This window comes from Triturus cristatus, chromosome 5_1 (assembly GCF_964204655.1).
Source record: "Triturus cristatus chromosome 5_1, aTriCri1.1, whole genome shotgun sequence".
Classification (NCBI taxonomy): domain Eukaryota; kingdom Metazoa; phylum Chordata; class Amphibia; order Caudata; family Salamandridae; genus Triturus; species Triturus cristatus.
The window spans coordinates 545,348,176-545,369,995 of record NC_140587.1 but is presented as its reverse complement, the minus strand read 5'-3'; the positions used below and the strand labels follow the sequence as shown (position 1 = coordinate 545,369,995).

General features: G+C 46.4%; 1 protein-coding gene across 2 annotated transcripts in view; it reads right to left on the bottom strand.

Annotated features, from left to right (window-relative positions):
• The window catches only part of ELOC (elongin C), a 40,340-nt gene extending 22,739 nt beyond the window's left edge, over window positions 1–17,601 (bottom strand). The window contains exon 1 of one of the 2 annotated variants that reach the window (XM_085605421.1): window positions 17,457–17,601. The gene's annotated coding sequence lies outside the window, so the exon portion shown is untranslated. The remainder of the gene's footprint in view (window positions 1–17,456) is intronic. The other variant, XM_085605424.1, reaches the window with a different exon arrangement.
• Between the last annotated feature and the right edge of the window lie 4,219 nt (window positions 17,602–21,820).

The following is a 21,820-nucleotide window of genomic DNA, read 5'->3' as shown; positions in this document are numbered from 1 at the left end:
TGTCTTCTAGTGCCAAGAAGGCATATGTGGGGATAACGTGTCCTATAGGCACAATAATATACACATTAATTCAAGCATGGGGGTCATTGAGATAGTTTGTATTTTGATGACAATGCATGGTACCCTTTGCATTTTTGTTGCCACCCCAGCAATGACTGGCGTACTATTGGGCCTTGTGGAATGGCTGCCACCACAGTAAATGCTGCTCATACATGGCTTCTGGTGGGCATTGCTGGCATAAGGTGGCCATCCCAGTGTTTGTTGGATACACTTAGATTTGGGTGGTATTCCTGCCATGTGATGTTAATACATCAGTGTGTGGGGTATATTCATCCCATGAGGGACAGTACCATATGCCACTACTTGACAAGTTGATAACTAATGACTAAAGTCATGTATTCTCTAAACGTCAAAAACTAAACTGGTATTTGGGGATTACATGTATAATTTTTAGAATATTATAAACTTTAGTTTGCAAGAATCTAAAATTAAATGGTGATATTTAGGACCAAATTATTGTAGTTCCAGAAACTATTAACTTTATGCTTGGGTAAACGTTATTGAATCTCCACAATTATTTAACACTGATATTATTTCCTTGGTGCTTGAGGACATTTACTGCCAAGACTTATCGGATGACTTATGGGGTGCAATTAATCATCTATATTCTTTAAGCTTTTTATAATAATATTTTTACCGCTACTGGAGACCAGAATGTGTATGATATGGGATTTGTCTGTTCTCTGTACCTGGAGGTTGTGTGTTACCTAAATAGTAGCTCCTGTGCATGAGCCTTTGAGATCTCTCTGGGACGAGGGATAGCTCTGTTAATGATGACCGGAGATTGTTAGATCTCTGACTTTTCATTTTCCCACCATGCCCCCTGAGTAGATACTCTGTCATAATATTTGATTTAAAATCTACTATGGACAGAGAGCATAAGGACATAAATATAAGTGAACTATTTGAGTAAAGAAAAATGTTTTATGCATCTGTAAAAGTCGTATGTGGCCACAGCAAATTGCATAGCCTTATTATTTGGACTGCATATAAAACTGATGGCTTTTAGCCAATTTTTAGGGACTCTGATGATAATGTATAGCGTTGCCACCATTATTTTCAACATTTTTAATAAGAGAAAGTGTGACAACACTCTGGAGGACTGGTGAGGGTATTTTTGGCATCCCATCAAAGAACTGGAATAGTTCCTGGGTGTCCATTCAGAATCGCCTGTGAAGTCTAGAGCTGTTATTGGCCACTTTAGTTGAAAATCGTGCTCTAAAATGCACAACTTGGTGCCATTTTAACAAAATGTTCCCACATAGAGGACATCCACGAGACCTTTGAGGGATGTCAGCTTTGCTTAATCGTTGAGTTCTGATGCAGGAAGCTGCTTACACTCACCGCTTTCCAGGATCAGCAGCCAGCACTGCAGGGTGCAATGACACTGAGCTCTGTCTGAGTGCGGGTGAGTTATGGTTAGGTGTCTATGCACTAAGGAGCCATCAACTGACAGGATCTCTGTGACAGTATCTGTAAAGCGGTCAGAGCTGCAAGGCCAATAAGAGCTGTTGGGGCACTGTCTGTAAGCAACAGCTACATGTGGGTAGGGGCAGTCTCCCTACTAGAAGATCGGCGTGGCATGTTCAGTGCTAGTGAGCCAGTGCTATAAGTGAGAGTCCCAGTGTTCCCGGACCGTAGCAATGCTATATGGGTACTGCTAGTGTACAGGTCTAGTGGAATTTGTTAAGTGTGTGTGTAATACAGCTGGTTAGCTGGTACCGCCCCTATATGTTAAAAGGAGCAGTGTCAACAGACTGCTTGCTTGTCTTAGGGCCTGTGATATATAGCCAGTTGTATAAGGACAGTGACCTCACTAAGATAATTTCTATAGGACCAGTGCTAGCAGGCACAGCACACGGTTAGTGCTACAATAAAGCTGTTACAAGGGCATGGTATTGTCAGCACGCAGCCCGTGTGTGTTGCTGCTGCTGTCTCTGCTCCTCCTGCGCCTTTAAGGGGCTGTTCCCTTCACCTCCTCCACTCTTTGTGCTGCAGCTGGGGGAGGACAGCCCTGCCTGCCCCAGGAGGCAGCAGACCGCGCGAGCAGTTATGGGAGCCCCGTGGCCGTGCGGAGGGAGCAGGCCAAGAGAGCAACTCGGACACTGGCAGCCGAGAGAGGGACGTCACGCCGCCTCTCGCAGGGTTTTAACAAGCCAGTCATACTCACGGGGTCAGCGCTGCAGCTGCCCAATGCGTGTCTCTCGCTCTGTAGGCAAGCATTACCAAGGCTGTATTAAATAAATAAATGGCTACGGGGATTGCCGCTCAATGCTGTTTGGGAGGTGCGTTCATTACTTAGTATGTAAATGTGAAAAAAAAAAAAAAAAAAAAATAAAAAAGATGCGCTTGAAAGAGAAAAAAAACCTTTCTACTTAAACGATGGCTCCTCACACCATACCGCTTCTTCTGAGCCTTTGGAAGCGGTGAAACAAAGCTATTTAAACAAGCGGCTGCCATTGCAGAAGCTGGTCTTCTATTTTGCGCTCCCCGTTAGTTAAGCCAGCGGGGGGCCGGTTTCAGCAAGGGCAGCCGCTCGTCTGTATTTGTAGCGCGCCATGCACGCTTTCCCTTAAAAAATAGCTTGTTCTTTGTTAAAACACAGCCGCCATTGTCAATACACTAAATAGTGCTCACCCACCAGATAAAGCCCACCGTGTAACGCCGCAAGTAAAAGATCCAGTCCGGATGGGAGGTCCCAAAAGGAGACAGGGCGGTAACAAAGAAGCCTCATTTTCAATCAGAAGCCAGTGTTTACCATAAACGATGACGCCAGCCAATAAAAAAGATGGGCGGGGATTCAACTCCACTTCTAAAACCTACCCTACTACAATTTGCCTCGCAGAGCGAGCAGCGCATGCACGCTGCAACGCTAGGTCTGCAAGACTAAAAAGAAAGGGGCATTTGGGGATAGTTTGTGGAAAAGTGCATCATAATAAAATGAACATATGCACAAAGAGATCAATCAATCAATCAATCAGTTACATTTATAAAGCGCGCTACTCACCCGTAAGGGTCTCAAGGCGCTGGGGGGGAGCGGGGGGTCAGTGCTCGTAGAGCCAGGTCTTGAGCTGCCTTCTGAAGGAGAGGTGGTCCTGTATGGCGCAAAGGTGGCTGGGAAGGGAGTTCCAGGTCTTCGCTGCCAGAAAAGAGAAAGATCTTCCTCCGGCGGTGGCTTTGCGGATGCGGGGTACGGCTGCCAGGGCTTGTCCGGTCGAGCGTAGGGTGCGCGGAGGAGTGTAGAAGGAGACGCGGTGGTTGATGAGTTTTGGTCCGAGGTTGTGCAGGGCTTTGTGTGCGTGGGTGAGGAGTCTGAAGGTGATCCTCTTGTTGACTGGGAGCCAGTGAAGTTTCTTCAGGTGTCCGGAGATGTGGTGGTGGCGGGGTATGTTCAGGATGAGTCGTGCGGCAGCGTTCTGGATTCGTTGCAGTTTCCTCTGCAGCTTGATGGTGATGCCGGCGTACAGAGTGTTCCCATAGTCCAAGCGACTGGTGACGAGGGCGTGGGTGACGGTCTTCCTGGTGTCGGTGGGGATCCAGCGGAAGATCTTGCGGAGCATGCGGAGGGTGTTGAAGCATGCCGAGGTCACAGAGTTGACCTGTCTGGTCATGGAGAGGGATGAGTCCAGGATGAAGCCGAGGTTGCGTGCGTGGTCAGTGGGTTGGGGAGTGCTGCCCAGGGCGGGAGGCCACCAGGAGTCGTCCCAGGTGGAGGGTGTAGGGCCGAGTATGAGGACCTCCGTCTTCTCTGTGTTCAGTTTAAGCCGGCTGTCTGTCATCCAGTTCGCTACTTCCTTCATGCCTTCGTGTAGTCTGGTTCTAGCTGAGGTGGGGTTGTTGGTGAGGGATAAGATGAGCTGGGTGTCGTCGGCGTAGGATATGAGGTCGAGTCCGTGTTTTCGTGCGATGTTCGCCAGGGGGGTCATGTAGATGTTGAAGAGGGTGGGGCTGAGGGAGGATCCTTGGGGGACGCCGCAGATGATCTCTGTGGCTGTGGATCTGAAGGGGGGAGGCGGACTCTCTGGGTTCTTCCGGAGAGGAAGGAGATGATCCATTCCAGGGCTTTGCCTCTGATGCCGGCGTTGCTGAGGCGACGTATCAGGGTATGGTGGCATACCGTGTCGAAGGCTGCAGAGAGGTCCAGGAGTAGGAGGGCCACGGTTTCTCCTTTGTCGGTCAGGGATCTGATGTCGTCCGTGGCTGCGATGAGGGCGGTCTCGGTGCTGTGGTTAGCTCTGAAGCCGAACTGTGAGGGGGTCGAGTGAGTCGTTGATTTCCAGGGCGGTGGTGAGTTGAGCGTTGACGATTTTCTCAATCACTTTGGCGGGGAACGGTAGGAGCGAGATGGGCCGGACGTTTTTGAGTTCGGTGGGGTCTGCTGTTGGTTTCTTTAGGAGGGCGTTGAGTTCGGCGTGTTTCCATTTCTCCGGGAAGGTGGCGGTGGTGAAAGACGCGTTGATGATGTCTCGGAGGTGGGGTGCGATGATGTTGTCGGCTTTGTTGAAGATGTGGTGCGGGCAGGGGTCGGATGGTGATCCTGAGTGGATGGAGTTTATGATGCGGGTGGTTTCCTCGGTGGTGGTTGGGTTCCAGGTGAGGATGGTGGTGTTGTCGGTGGCGGGTTCCAGTGGTGGGTTCGTGTTGGTTGTGGTGAAGCTGTTGTAGATGTCGGTGATCTTGTGGTGGAAGAAGGCTGCGAGGGAGTCGCAGAGGTCCTGTGAGGGAGGGATGGAGTTGTTTTCTGCGTCGGGGTTGGAGAGTTCTTTGACGATGCCAAATAGTTCCTTGCTGTTGTGGGCGTTGTTGTCTAGTCTGTTCTGGAAGGCTGATTGAAGTTTTACTTTAATTGCTACATACATGTAATCACAAGTCGATCCATCTCTACAACTGGCATTCTCACTGCAGGAGTTACATTGGGAATATTGAGGTGAATCCTGATATTTTTCTCTTTTATTCTCTTCGCTTGCCTCGCCCTCCTATCCTCTTTCTGTGTGTACAGCTCTGCTCATTAAGAGAAGTATGAGGGGTGGAAGACAGGAAAAGGACAGAGTAATAATAAGAATGCTACAGCAAGAGAGTTAGAGAGAGAAGGGAGGTGAAGAAAAACATGAGGTGGAGAAATAGGTGAGGATAGGGCAGGCGTAAGGTAAAGGGAGAAAGGTGAGGTCCCTGGACAGAATGATACAGAAGTAGGAAGCGAAAAAGAAGTAGTTAGATAGGTAGGGTTATAGAGTGAGATCAGAAGAACTTGAGGCAGAAAGAAAAAAAATTTAGAGGGAAGGGTGATGCATAGGAATTAGGTATGGAAAGAGGCAAGACAGAAAGACAAGAGGTCGTGAAAGAAACACCGAATGATGCAATGTAAAAAATGATGATGTAGCGAGAAGGGCAAAATGAGATTTGTGGCATAGAAAGATGTCAAGCAAAGTGAGGTGAAAGGCTGACAGGAAGGTAGAGGAAAGGAATAAAGAGAGATGGGGTGTAGAAAGAACCAAAGTTGAGAGAGATGGAGTGAGTACACTGAGATAGAGCGAGAGAGAAAGAGAGATAGATGGATTAAGTGAGGGGGTGAGGCAGAATAGTTAAGAGGAGAAGGAAAGCTAGATGAGAAAGAGAAGGAGAGGCGGTACAGAGAGTTCACAGAGATAGTCAGAGATAGGAGCAGACAGAAAATTACCATAGAGAGAGAGAAGGCAGTGATTAGTCATTGATGAGGTGGAGAGATGAGCTATAACCAGAAAGAGAGAAAACAGAAAGACACGAAATAGAGTCAGGTAAAGTAGAAGGCGAGGGGAGAAGTAGACAGAAAGGCTTAGGAACAGCACTGTTATGCGGCTGGTGAGGATTGTGAAAAGTGGTATGTACCTTGAACATGACAACGTGTCAATGAGAACATGCCAGCATGACACCGACTACAGATCGATCATTCTACTGCAAGAGGATTGATGGTTTGAGACCAGTAATCTGAGTAGGAAGAGGTGTGGCGCCGCAGCCAGGGCGACTGACTCCGGAATCTGGGGATCACGGTTCGATCGCCGGCAGAAGATTAGCCCAGCACCATGTAACTCTGGGCAATAGCTTGCTTAATCTTACCAACGGACCCCAGCGCATAGAGACCCTTACGGTTGATTACTCGCGCTTTACAAATGTGGATTATGATTATAATTCTAAGGTGAGTACCAAGCGTGGCCCTGTGAACAGAAGTTTTGTGCACGAGGCTTCCCAGGCAGAATGAACTGCATAGCACTGTTTGATACTCAGTGATTACTCCTGATCTTCTTGCATAATGAGCAGAAATCTGAATAGCCTTATATGTATCGCTGCTTAATAAAAGGGGCCACTTCTCTGAATATTTGAGCAGTAATGTTATATGTATCTTGAGGACCTTCTCATGTGGTGGAAGCAGCCTGAAGCGTAAATCGTAATGGAATTCCCCTGAAAGGTATCCTTCATGCAGTGGCATGGCTCATCCATTGGTGCAGAAATCCAGCCAAAGCCCCCTTGCATTAAAGGATCTACACTGGCTTCCATGTCCAAGCCAAGATCATCTTCAAGATCAACTGTATCACTTACAACTCAGTCTACATAAAGACCTCTGTTTACCGAACTAGCAAGCTAACAATACTTGGAGGTCAATGCCAGACGAGCAGCTCGGACATTGCCAGATTAGAGACTAAACTCAGCAGGAAGGAGAAAACAAGAAAGCTAGTATTATCAGCCTTTGGATTTGAAATAACATCTCCTCTCATATCAAAAGAACAGCAACCCTCTGGCATTAGCAACACCAGAGTAACTAGTATAACCTCACCTCTCCCTACAGGTCTTCTGCTGTGGATGAATTTGTATAATTAAATCTCTTAAGGCTGTGGAGGTAGCACGTCTATCAACTATTAATGCCAATGCAACCTTAACTTTTAATTCTTTCCCGAGTCCCTGACAAAATACGGCAGGAGAAACCTCATCTGTCCAGACTGCTTCCGAGAACAACTGCTAAAGTGGCTATAATAACCAACACATTCTTTACTATGATGCTGAAGATTTAATATTGTGGCAAGTGCCACTTGTACAATATGTTTTTTACCAAATATAGCTTTACACTGTGTATGGTACTGAACCCAGTTAGAAAGCCATGGACCGGCTGATCGCATGTTCTTGTCCTGCTTGAATTCTGACAAAGATGGGGAAAGGTGTCAAGTCCACATGTAAAAGATGCATGTTTGGTGGCTTCATTCTCTTTATAGAAGGCCAGGGAAGACCAGGCCAAATGACAGGCCAGGCAGAGGATCCTGGGCTCACGCTGATGTGTGGGTGCATCAGGCCAGATGATAGGACCACAGACTGAGGTGTGGGGGGCTGGTGCTATGAGTAGAGAGTCTATGAGTAGAGAAAGTCTGCAAGACTGAATGAGGGAAATGAAGCAGGAGTCTGCGGCTCCCTATAGGATTAGGGATTATGTCAATAGGGTGAGGGTCGAGTTGAAGCACAGCCCACCGGTGGGCGGTTCTGGAGCCAAGGCGGGGATGGCCATGGCCAAACAGGGGTGCATTTGGGGCATGGTTGGATGGCAGACTCTCAGTCTATGAGTAAAGTGGTTGTAAACTGGATGATCCATGAGGGGGCAGGAGGTGAAAGCTGTAGGTCAGGCAGATGGATAATGCGCCACATGGGTGGAATGAGCAGCCCAATATCTGACCGATGTGTGGGAGGGTTTTCAAGTATGAGGGTAATTCATGCAAATACATGCGTGCATCCACATGCACATACAAACATGCACGTATACACGCACCCCTACAAACACATGCATGGACATACACACACACCTATACGTCATCCAGAAAGTGTATCACTCAGGGATAGATTTCATATTAGTCAGCCATGACTGACATCTCATAGATATTAGCAAACTATCACAAGAGGAAACTGAAAATCATAATGTTTTGAGACATATACCGAATCAGCTCCCTGAGTAATGCTCATACACAAGATGGACTGACAGTCTCTTTGTCTTACCCCTGGAGTGAGCATATGGAGGACTGATTATTGATGGTATCTGACCTTCCTACTCATCAAGTTATTAAGTCTCTGACCTCCAAATGACCGAATCACTCCTGCCTGCGGATGGTCCTAATGGGTCTGCGCTACAGTGCCTTTGTAAGTGATGGCAGGGTCACGAGGGGATACACGCAGCTGTTCTGCAGAGGCTGTCTGGATCGAAGCAGACATCCGGATAACAAGCACATCCTCGAATTACCTGTCTGCTGCTGCAGTCCGCAGGGGTCTCCCAGTGGCCTTCCAAATACAGGAAACAGAAAAAACGCATCCGGGTCTCTTCGAGTGTCTTAGGCACGTGCGCGTGGGAACCTTCAGACGCTGTGACACAGCTTCCTGAGTCTACCTGATTCATCCCGAGTGGTTACAAATTTGTGGAAGTAATCACTAGCATAGGAATTAAAGGTTATTTGGACAACCTAGCGCAACAGGTGCCCCACCTTCCTGTTTAAACATCATGGGGCTTATTTACAAGGCCCCTGCGCAACATTTGCGTCATTTTTAACATGAAAAAGTGACGCAAAAGTGTCGCAAGGGGCTTTTTTAAATCTGTCCCAATGTTTGGACCGTGAGGCTGAATGGCTAGATCACTTTGCGTTATTCCCCACTATGCCGACCGAGTCTTGCTGCCGTGTATTTTGAGGATGGAGTAAGGTATGTGGAGAGGAAGGGGTAAGGAGGTAATGACAGATTATTTCCTAGTAATCATGATTGGGTCAATTAGCCTTTCTTCATCTACTGAATATTCGGAAGGAATCAGACGAGGGACTGGTGAAGAGGGGGATGAAAGGTACCAATGGAGCATAGGGCCTTATTCACAGTGTGGTGGACACGTTACTCCATCACACTGGAGGGATATTCCCTCCGACATATTACTAGTGCGTGTATCCTAATAATGTGGTGGCGGTAATGAAAGACATTGATGGAATAAAGGGTATGATTCACAGTGCGGTGGACACGTTACTCCATCACACGTGAGGGATATTGACTTGGCCTTATTACAAGCGCATTAAATCCCAATGCACTTGTAATATGGTGGATGGCTTAGCTGTCATGATTGCGACGGAGTCACCCATCCAGCACACTGTAAATCAGTCCAAAGGTTGTATTTATATGTCCATAATACCCGCCACCATTTCATTGGTGCTGTCGACAAAGAGCATTGGATCTATTCCTGTGAATAGATTCAGCAGTAGCTCTTAACACAGGATACTTTGTGCATCTAAAATACTTTGTCATTCACTAGGTGTTCGCTTTCTATGGTGTTTGCAAGGCAAACAAGCGGCACTGAAAGCGATTGCGATCGCTATTGTCAACAACTAGTGGTGCGCGCGCACCACAGAGGAGCTGGGGGGGTGGGAGCGTGGCAACGACAGCAAGGCGAACGCGCGCTGCTGCGCGTGCTAGCCACTGTCGGGAATGGGCATAGCAAAGGCGGGACTTGCGCCTGCCTTTGCCCAATCGCGTGCCTTTTTTTGTAAAAAAAAAAAAAAAAAAACACGTGAAAGCCAATGCCTGACGGCGAAAGCTGATCACACGCACGAGCGTGTGGACAGCTTTCAAAACTCCATACAAAAGGGCTCTCACTGCAACACAGGCACGAGCCCTAAAAACGAACACTTCGGTGTCATCCATAATAAAGCAATATTAAAAGCACCCACAGCAGGATTACTCATTACTCAGAATTGAGCAGACTTCGTGCTACATGATAGCATATGGGCAATTTCATTTCACCCATATCGACCACTAAACAGACCACTAGATGGCAACGGATGATAATCATTACAAATGTATTGTGGATGATGGTCATTACAAATGTATTATGGATTCAGCCACATCAAATTGCATCATTCCCATCCAGAAAACACCCACTGATGAAAGTCCACAAATCTGATTAATTCCGTTCTTGCTACCTGTAGTTCGTAAATTACACAACAAGTCCTCAATGGCTAGTGCTGTAAATGGGGAGCAAGTTACAAATAAAGCGCTGCTCGAATGGAGCTGGTATACAGCTGCACTTCTAGTCAGAGCAAATGCATTTGTCTAATATTGTCAGGATCACAAGACAGACACCAAAAGGGAACCCTCTATGACACATTTAAAGCCTCAGACATAGCTAATTGAAAGTATGAATGACATATGCTAACAAAAGCCTCACCATCAGACAAGCACCACTGCCCTTTTTACACACACACACACACACACTGCCAGGCAGCTAAGACATACGCTTCTCTAATGGACTCAAGGCACTCCAACCAAGTACAAGAGGTACAGCCCACCAGACACCTAGTTATCCAGAGTGGCAAAAGTCGTACTGCCTGGTGTTTCACTTGGAGGACTGAAAAATTAAAATAGAAAGTAATTTGTCCTATATGAAAAATAAAAAGACATTTGGGTATGCACAACTGTGGCAAATAAAGACCAGTGACAAATGCAGGAAATTGGAGTTAGTCCTAGTTCTCACTCTTGGGCCACTTTCCGGCCCTTTACACAGGCATTAATAATGCAAAAGTACCGACCTGCTAAGATGTACCATAAGAATGCAGGCCTCGAAAAATCCTAAAAATGTTACTAGACCTGCAGGTCTAGTGATTTAAATATTCTACTCTACCTAATTACAATGCTCGACACAAACCGGTTTCAAATTATGTGACCCTTGGTAAGTATTTTAAGTCATTGAGATGACATTTTGTTCTTTATCACATATGAGAGCACCTCCAAATACACGAGTTCAGCACGTCTCTTTTGTTGGTTTTAATAGACTAAACTTTTGCTCAATATATAATACAAATCTAGCCACATACAGGATACACATGACCGCTGACTTGCCTCAGTTCATTAACAGCACTGTCATCAGTGCGGGGGCAGGAATGTTTCTCAAATCATATTTAAAAACAGTCACTTTTAATAAATACATAACTAAAGCCTTAAGTAGAAGCAGACTGTCATTTGCAATCAGCAGATTTTACGTTGAAATGGTCACAGAATTTTCCGCTGCCATGTGGTTTTAAAACTATATAGTGTACAATGTCTGGAAATTGAGTTTCTGCAAATATTTGTCATTTGCACATCACCAAGTAAAGTGTTCTGCTTTGTTTTGCATCACACTTCTGAATAAAAAAAAAAAAGCTATTTCATAATTCCTGATATATTTTGAAATACTTGTATTATTCATGTACACGCTGTTTAAATGCTGTGTTAGAAATAAAACCTGACAATTTACAGCCTTTTGTTTCACAATTATTGTCAGATAACTCACTTGACAAAAAACACTAACTATAATAAGAGAAAGAAAAGTAAACACCATTTTCCAGGAACAGATAAGCAACAATTAGTAATAAGACAAACTGACATTTGACCTCGATCCTTGAACAGACAGCAACTGTGTCAAGACAAAAACAAGATTTAAAGGTCTCTTTATTGCTCATTCACTTTCTAAAATGAACAGAACGCCTGTTTCTTTGAACTTAAGTGAACTCCCCAGCACAGAGAGTAAATGCTAAAAATAGCTCGACCTGATAAAATCTCACTTGCTATTGTGAGTGGATTTTTTAGGCCTGCATACAGTTCTTTCTGCTGTTCTGAACATGGTTCCGGTTAGCCGTGTTCTTCCTCACTTGCTGCTAACAAAATCAGAAAACTTGAGCTTGGTTTATGTTCCACTACTCACTGCCCCCTTTGGAAACACTTACACACCCTTCACACAAACACTACATGTTCTCCATTTCGGATTGTCATGTCTGATATCAATTTAAACATTCAAGGTCTCAATGCCCCCGCTAAGAGTCCAGATACCCTTAGAATGCTCAGAGACGCTGGGACGGACATATACCGCCTCCAGGAAACTCACCTTCTCAAAAAGACTGCCCACGCCTTCGGTCTACAGCATACACACACCAATTTCACTCCTGCAGGATCACAAAATCTGCAGCAGTAGCAATCTTATTGGCCAACAAATTCCTTGGTTGGGTCCCAGGGCAACTTTTGACGTTACAAATATTGCTAGAGGGCATCGCCCTTGTCGTTGCGACGATATATGCTCCCAATGAACAACAAGAAACTTTCTTGCAACAGGCATTTGCGCCGGTAGCATCGTCGTCTCCTACACAACTTTTGATAGTGGAGACAGAAGAGTACAACTTAGTTCTACATCTGACCATAGACTGTTTAGTCCAAAGGTTTGGGCAGACGGGTGCTTTCTCTGCCGAGGGACTGTGGTGGCTCTTTGAGGTGGGCTTGACAGACACCTGGAGGGCACTAAACCCCTCCACCCACGACTTCACTCAATACTATGTCGCTCAGCAAACCTATGCGCGGTTAGACCATTTCTTGGTCTCCTCCTCATTTCAACCGTATGTCCCAGATGCAGCCACCGGAGTATCTGCTCTCAGATCATTCCCCTATTACTATCATCTTTAAACTCACCTACTCTTACTCCATAACCGCTTGTGATGACAATGGTACCATACTCCAACATTAATCAGTTCAGGACGAGATATGGGAGCAACTTGCACGTCTCCCCCCTCCCTACTGTGGGACAGCCTTAAATCAGTCCACCGGAGTTCCCTCATTGCCATGTCAGCACGGCTCAACACTCTGGCGAGACAGGCGCTTAATGCTTGAGAACCGACTGAAGGATCTAGAGGACCTTCATAAGCAAACTGAGGCGAGCTCAGTTTGGAAACAATTGTCTGCAAGGAGCTGAAAGCTCTTGACTATTACAAAGCAGAAGATGCAATGCTGCGAGTGCAGCAAAAGTACTACACTGGCAGTTAATAAAGCCTGACTGCTTCCTGCGTGCAAACTCCAGGCCAAACTTCACAGGGAGCGTGTGATGCAGATCCTTGGATAGAACGGGACGGAGATTCAGACATATGAGGCCATTACCCAGGAATTTGAACACTTTTACTTGACCCTCTACTCCTCCGAGCAGTCAGCTGTAACTCAAGACCTGCTGCCCACAGTTGGCCCCACTGCTCAGTCGGTTTAATTATATAAGTGACTCGGGTCGTTTAGCAACCACTATGAACGACGTGGTGATCCTAATGATTGCCAAGTCAGGGAAGGACATGACCTATTGCTCCTCCTACCGGCCTATTACCCTTTTGAATGTTGACGCGAAACTGTTCACTGGGGTCTTGGTGACCAACTGAACCCGTATATGCAGGGACTTGTGGACCTCGACCAAGAGGACTTCATTCCAGAGAGGAACTGTAGCAATAACACTAAATGCATCTTACACCTTATAGGCAAGGCCTCTAGCTCCCGCATATCCACGCTACTCGTCTATTGATGTCGAGAAGGGGTTTGATAGGGTGCATTGTCCCTTCTTGCAAACTGCATTAGAAATATTTGGCCTGGGATCCCAGTTTCGCAGATGGATAAAGACCGGTTGTGTTCACCCCCAAGCCAGAGTAAGGGTTAATGGCCTCTGCCCTCTACCCTTTCGGGTCCCCCAGGGAAAAAGTTGGGTTGTCCGCTATCGCCCCTTCTTTTTGTTCCTTACTTGGAGCTCCTGGCTGAAAGAATCAGAGTAAATTGGCAGATTGCTGGGATAATGATGGGAGGGCGGGAACACAAACTGGCATTCTATGCCGACTAAGTTTTGGTCTCCCTAACGTACACCTTACACATTGCGGCCCTTCTTCATGAACTCCACCTCCTTGGGTATGTTTTGGGATTCAAAATCAATGTTCAGAAATCCCAGATCCTCAACCTATCCAAACCGGCCAACGATCGCCACACTTTAGGTATGGTTCAGCTTTGGGTGCCCTATGTTGTCCCATACCTGGGTCTCATGCAGTGATCCTCAGTAGTTAAACTTTGCAGAGCTAACTACAAAGCGCAAGTAGCAACATCCAGCGCTGACCTATGGACTTGGCGCACCCGAGTCCTCTCCTAGCTGGCCTGTCTGGTAGTTGTAAAAATGACTTTGGCCCAAAATTATTTTTGTCATGTAGACCCTCATAGCTCAGTCTCAGCCCCTTTTTCTTTCAAAATTACAATGCATGATCGAATCTTTCATATGGAAGGGTAAAACACTTTGCATGGGCCGGAACTGAGCATACCTCCCAGGTCGGAGTAGCACAGGCCTACCTTGGAAAAACAATGGATTTTCATAGATTAGTCAATTCCCAATCTACACGTTTGGAAGGGCCCTTGTTAGGCCAAACACCAACATCCACTGGGAGTTTATTCTCCGCCAATGCTGCGGGCCACTGTTGAGCCATGGGATACTTTTATTCTCTCTCAAGGCCTAACCACCCAGCTATCGCTCCATACACCAGTGATTGTAAATCCCATCTTCCCTCCAGCCGTGGGTTTTTCGCAAGGCAGGAAGCCCACTGTCAACAAATTGCTGAATTCTTTGACCAGGAGGACCTGATTTCCTTTGATCAACTCTGACTGGAGTGTAGGCTACCAGAATCGGAGCGCTGGCATCATACCCATATCTGTCCCTGGGTCATCCTAGACTGGCACTGCCAGACCCTTTACCCGTTTTTGAAAAATGGCTTATTCCTAAAGCCAGGCGTCATATGACTGCTCTCTGAACTTTACAAAATGTTGCTCTGGGCACCCACCCCTGGTGGTATGGCAGCACATCTCCGATGGGAATCAAGAGTTGTGACATACCCTGACAGATAAAGAATTGGCAGACATCTACTGCAGAGCGCATATCTCAGCGACTAGTGTGAAGGTCAAGGAACCAGAGCTTAAAATCGCACTGCCCCAAACTCAAACTCTATTGGGACGCAGTCTAGGCTGGCATCAACATCTTACATACAGGCCTACCTCCGCTCCCTAGCTATATCCTCCTTGGCCTCCCCAACACCCTCACATACCCTCTCCGCTCTCCCAGAGGCAAGGCAATAACCCTAGAACTGTGCCGCCTGGCAGGTGCTCACAGCCCATTGGGGCACGGACTAGTGGTTCAATAATCTGTGGGACACTGGGTATGGCAAAAATCTCCGCCGCCATCAACCACCAGCAGCGATAATTTCAGAAGCAGTGTGGGAGCCGTGTGAAGTTTGTCAACGAATTTCGGGAACTCTCTTGCCCAAAATTCCTGCGAGAACTGTCTCATGGACCCGGATTAACGCGCACTGATGTACCAGAACGTTTGTCTGAGGGACTAGAAGCGATCTACTGGTCTTTTGCATTTTTCACACTGGTGAGTGAACATGATGTTTGGTTTCTTATTCTCTTTCCTTGATCATTCCGTCAGTTCCCTCCCTCCTTCCCCCTCCCTACCTTAGCCAGCTTTCACAGACCCACCAGCCAGCAGACGTCGGTGGGGGAATATGTGTTATCCTTGTTTACTCAACAAAACAGATTTGAACTGGAAACAAAGCATGAGAGCACTAGGATGGGTGCTCGAAGCTGCTCAGATGGAAGATCTCTATTTATTTTCCTAAAGTAGAACCTGCTCCGTGGCTCACCGGTCGCTGATGGCACAGGCAGTGGCGTAACGTAACGAAACTTGAGGGGCCCTCCTGCAAGGTACCATGCAAGGCTCCTTGCGCCATGGACCTGCCAGTGCCTGAGAGGGCCGCCGGTGTTCGGAGCCCGCTTAGTGCCCGAGGGGGCCGCCAGAGCTCGGAGCCCGCTTGCACCGTTCGGGCTGTGGGAGTGTATGTTAAACCACTGGGCACAGGCAGACCAAATCTCTTATGAAGCAATTAAGCAAACTTACTTGGATGATGGGGACTTGTTTTCTGGCAGTGGTATTCCTCTTGCAGCATACCAGATAGTTCTCTCTCGCATTGGTTGTCAGGTCCGACCACAATGACTTGATCACTAAAGATAACAGTTGGCTTGCCATCTCCTCTTGTCGCAGATTTCAATTTGTCGGTGGTCGTCACAAACACCATAGTTAAGCCCGTGATCACGGGCGGAATACGTTCACGCCACTATAATAAAGTCCTTGGCCTCTTGTATTAAACATGGAACTTTATTATATAGTTGTAGAAAAACATAATACGATACATAATGGACATGCCCACCTAGGAGACCAAGTGCTAGAAAACAGCATAATGAACCTTCAATCCTAGACATTTCAAAGAATCATCAATTCATTCAAGAAACCATAACTACAAGGGACACACTACAACATCGCCATCATTGTGGAAACATGAAAAAACTTACGTTCATTCATTCAATGCTATAAGTAAGTTTGCAGCGTGATTGAGTTTGTGAGAAATAGCAGGGAAGTGTTGCTGCTGATCTACTTGAAGAAACTTTACAGCCGCTGAAGGTACAAAATATACAGTCTGATTCACAACCAACAAGTTTCAAGCGGCTATAAAAAGATTTTCTTTACCCTAAAGCTCCTCCCTTTAGTCCACTAGCCGCCCCTCTCACCGTGGACATAACGTCCCTGTGTCACGATGTTTCAACACCCAAATAGCAGCAATCAATAAAGCCTACAGACTCGTTGCCGAGCCTCCACATTTTTTTATTTTATTTATTTTAAGAGTTTTATATAGAGCTAGCTTGACCCGTGGGTATCAGAGCGCTTTACATACATACTGTAAAGAGAAAACAGACGGAAATTGCAAATGAACACAGATTCCGCGTACGGGCGACAGATGCTGTCAATAGAACCCAACGTACAGGAGTTATAATAAACAAAGGGATGCGAGCAGGTGTTCAAACCAGATTGCTTATTTTTGGCTGTGCTCGGGCAGGGAAGTAGTACATGTTCCGCTTCGATTATACACTGGAAGCCGGACTTTGAGTTTTCTGGATGTAAAGCATGCTAATTAACTGCAAAACAATGTTAAATACCCCTGGCTGTTATGAACCTGCCTGGGAAGAGGTCATATCCGGATACCGCGTCATAAACCTCACTGCTTCCCTATTCAACGTTTACCTAAATAGATCCAGCTCACTATGCGCACGGTACCACCAAATCACTGGGCAGTGTGTAGGAATGGGGAGGGGGGGGGGGGGGGAGGTTGGGTGGAGGAGGGGTGAGTCGACAAGGAGGCTCTCTGGTGGTTCTGCAGTATCATTCTCCTCTTCCGATCAGCTAATGACAGCGAACAGCAGCTGTTGACACCAATCAAGTTCAAGCGGGTTGGGCACCCTCTACTTTAAGTATGTCCTGTAGTAGCGAGCGGGGTAGTTTGTAGATTTCTTACCGTCCCTCCCACCCTTTCCGTTCCCTCTTGGTCTCAGCTACGCCCGGTATTCGGGCGCTACGAACTTCAGTGATGTGCTATCTCAAAGATTGGAGGCCTCTTCCAGCAGAGCCGCCCCTCCCTCCCCGGTGCCACAGTACAGTGCGACGCCGTTCAAGGATGCACCTTTACCCACTGACCGGGCACTGCGCTCGCACCTCTTACCTGTGACGCCCGCTGTGACTGCACCGTGCCCAGCAACGTAGTGCAGCAACCGGAGCCCAACAGCACTTCCGGAGCAAAGGGAGAGGAGATCACTTCGGCGGAAGTGACAATTGCAAGAATGCGAAGTCCACAGGGAGCTCATAAAAGACTAGAACGGCGCTAAAACAATTGAAAGCGGCAGCAGTGGGCACCATGCTGCTAGTCGTAATTTCCTATTTATTCATATTGAACGTCTTAACGCTTTTTGAAGTATTGTAAAATGTAAAGTGCTTCAGACAAACCAAGTGTCGTGTCAATCCCCCTAATTCTTATGCTCCTCAACAGAACCTGTCCAACAAATATGAAAGTAAATTACATTGTAATTAGTAAAGCACATTAGGCTTCACAATGAAAAAGAAGCATATTTTAAAGTGAAACAAGTAAGGGTTTATTAAAGGTTTAAGCTATTATCGAAATTGAAGTCAATCAATTTGTCATCTAAATGAAATACTAGCATAGAGCTGAGAATACAATGTAAATAAAATAGGAAATAAAAACATAGTACAGCTCAAATAAAATAAGTCATAAATCAGATGTCAGACCTACATAGTACTGCCTCCTAAAGATCAAAGGAGAGTAAGTGCTACGAATTAATCTCCAGGCTGGTTCCGTTGTTAAGATGATTTATTCATATAAGGAGCAGAAAGGTACGAAACAGGTAGAACATCTTCTAAGTATTCCTTAATAGGACTACTTCACAGGAGCATCCACACACACTGCCAGAAAAAGAGGAGGCTTAGTTTTGAGGAAAACCCTTGCAATAACCCAATCTTCTCTTCCAAGGAATGTTGGGTACAGCTGGTTAGGTACAGGGCCACCAGTCTACCACCACTACCCCATGCACAAGTGGTTAGTTCATCACTACCTCCACAGTCCTGGCCTTACAAACAACAGCTCCCGCAGTCTCCACAGTCCCATCCTCCCTCTCCCAGTCATTCTGCACTGAATTTGACCAGGAATGTCCATACCACTCCAGGTAACCTTGTGATCCTTCATTACCATGGGAGGGAGGCGATCCCCCTCGGAAGACTGCCAGGTTGACTGTCCAGATGAGACAGATATGGATTCTTACCCTGTTAAATCTTATCCACTGGATGATTCTAAACATACCGAAGGCCTGCACAGCATTATTATGATAAAATAGATGTGGTGCACAGGAAGCATTAATTCCATATAGAGACCCTTTCTAAGACCCATCTAGTACCTCCCAGTGATTCAGGGCATAAGCTTTGTACTCGGAGCAAGGCCCCTCTGGATGCCTAAAAGCGCTGGGACACTCCTTTGAGTAGCTGTGCGCTATAGAAATTATGCTATTTATTAATTTAATGCATGGTAAAGTCCAGAGTTATTCCTGGCATATCCTTTAATCTGGGTAGAAATTCTAAGGTTCCCCAGATCGCTATTCGTGTTTGGTGCCAGGTCCCTTCTGTCTCACTGGTGGTACAAATTGTGAGAAATGAGCCTCGGTACAGATGACTTGGAGATACCATTCCTTTGGAGGAAAGCAGAATCAAAGATGCCCCTGAGAAGTATTAGACAGGCGGTGGGGACCACCATGCAATGGAGAATTGCAACCAGTCTGCTTGCTCTGCAGATTAGACTACCATCAGTGGGAGGAAATGGAGTTGATAGAACACCGCCCTGAGGTCCATTTGAAAAGGGACCGAGAACTGGTAGCTCACACAATTAGTCTGCAGCAGCAACTCAAGGTGTGCGATGGATGCTGCGGACATTCCCTTGAGAGAGATCACTAAGTATCTTGCAGCTCCTCACTTGGCTATGGATTTCTGTCTTCCAGTCAGAAGTTCAGCAACAGTTGTAAAACATGCCTTTCAGTGGAGAGTATCTTTTCTGCCTGCAGGCCATAATCTACACACTCTATTGTTACCCAAAGTAAGAATTCCCCCGAATGCGCCAACGCTACTTGAGACGGCCCTCCACTGTTAGAAAAAGGCACTGCTTTATACATCAGGTGTGACCCCCTACGCTAGTTTTTATCACACTATTAGGACTACCAACCACTGGCGGCAGGCTCACGAAGGCTCAGCTACACGCCTGGTCCGAGATTGGCTTGAATACGGTTGGGTCGTTGTTTGGTGATAGCACCCTCCTTGATCATGACACTTTTGTACAAACCACGGGAGTACCGGAGCAACTTTACTTAACCTATGCTGTGGTATCCCACTACGTTAAGAAGACGTGGGCACCTCAGCGACATGAGCCTCCACCAAATGAGTTAGCCCGAACGTTATATTTTATGGGGAAGGGTCGCCATCTTATGAAGTGGCTATACGTTGGTATTCGGACGCAAGCATCCGTTCCACTCACCGACGTAAGAATAAAATGGACGGAGACAACTGCTAGTATACTAACCGATAAAGCTTGGAGAAGTGTCCTGGAGCACCCCAAGCAAGTCTCCCGCAATACCAAATTTACATTTATACAAAGCATGGTGTTACACAGATCCTATTTAACCCCACGGAGATTGCGTCGCATGTTCCCAGACGCTCCACGTTGCAGGTCTGAGGAGGCGGGCTTCGTTCACATGTTATGGGCTTGCCCTCACCTTCGTGACTACTGGGCTGGGGTCCGAAATGCACTTGGGGAGATTACACAATGACAGATTGATGACAACATAACTGAGTGTCTACTAGGTCTCCGCAGGCGCACAAACACCCTAAAAGTTCAATTGTGCTTCCTCGACCTTGCCCATATACTAGCCCTACGCGCTATCACCATGAGGTGGAAGTCCACTAGATGCCCCACCTTATCTACATGGCAAGACGAGGTGGTACGTTGGAGTAGTGCCAAAAGCGCGGCAATCAGGCGTGAGGAGGCACGTGGATTACGAAAACTCCCCATTTTCATGGAATGAGATATCAGGCTGGAAGGGTTCAAAACACTAGATCTGTTCCCACAACAAACCAATTCTACCCCGCAGTGAAACCCGTACTATGCGGTTCTAGGTTCACTAATGGTCAAATGACTATATCGCGTAAACACCCGCATACCAGCAGTAAGCCTTACCAAGTGATGTCTACACAAGTAGATAAATGTGAGAGGCACATGGAACCGACAGGCCAGGAGATGGGAGGGGGGCGGTTTTTTTTCGTTTTCAAGTCGGATTGTTTGAAATAATGTTGATTATCGACTCAAATGATCTTTTTATCTTGTATATATCCATGTTATCATAACAACAAAGATGTTATTATTTTCCTTCCGCTTATGTACGTATACCCTTGGAAATGCAAATAGATACCATATGTAAACAGTATGGAAATGGAAAATACCACAATGTACTGGATATGATAACTCGGAGCTACTCTGTGGTGATCAATAAAGTTTGTTAAAAAAAAACAACTCTTGCTAGAAAAGATAAAGGGCAGGAATGGTCAAAGCTATTTGTGCACTGCAGATCTGTACTCCTAGATCTGCCTTTTCTAAACTTCAGGCAAGAAGAGGTGCGATTACATTAACTCCTCAGGAGCCAGGGCTACCAGATACAGAGCTGCCAGGATACCAAGCTAGCAAAATGTTTTGGCAATGGTGGAGAAAGGAACAGTGGAAGAGGGTAGATAAGGCTTCAAAACTGATGCCTCTGCTTCAAAACAATGATTCCACCTGAAACCTCTCTACGATGTATCAGTGAGTTTCAGATCCAGACTATAGAAGAACTGTTAATCCAGGTTCATAGAGATAGTGAAGTCCTGATAACTAACTCCCACTTACAAAATCCAGTTTACCGGTTCCATGTCAACCAAACTATTAAGTTGTCCATCTTCCTGCATGCCGACTCAGTAGCGCCAATGACATTGTATGTTTGGATGTTGAGGACTGTCAGGTACACCATTAATGGATCTAAATTTATCAACAAGACAGAGCACCAGCGTGTAGCTACTTGTAAGCCACAGATACAATATCATATTTTCAAGAAGGTATTGCCAGATTAATTGTTAAATACATAGACTGTAAGAAAGTGTCCTTTTTTTGCATCGTTGCCCCACTTTTTGCCAAACTGCTGATGTACTTTGACTGAGGTTCCTGCCAAACAGTTACCCAGGCCCTATATTCTTTCCCTGAAACTGCATTAAGACAAAACCTAATTGGCAGTCTTTGGCCACAGGTCAGTCCCTTGTAAATGGTACCATAGGTACTGAGGGCACAGTGGCCAGGGAAGGCATCTAAGGGCTTCAGCACTTATTGTGCCACCCTCAGAGGCCCTGTACCTTTGATTAGGTTCCAATATGGCCAACAGGTGAGGAGCTCCTGCCGGGAGCTTCCCGGCCAGGGATTGCCTTTTGGCGCTGGTCTCCTGGAATCTACCT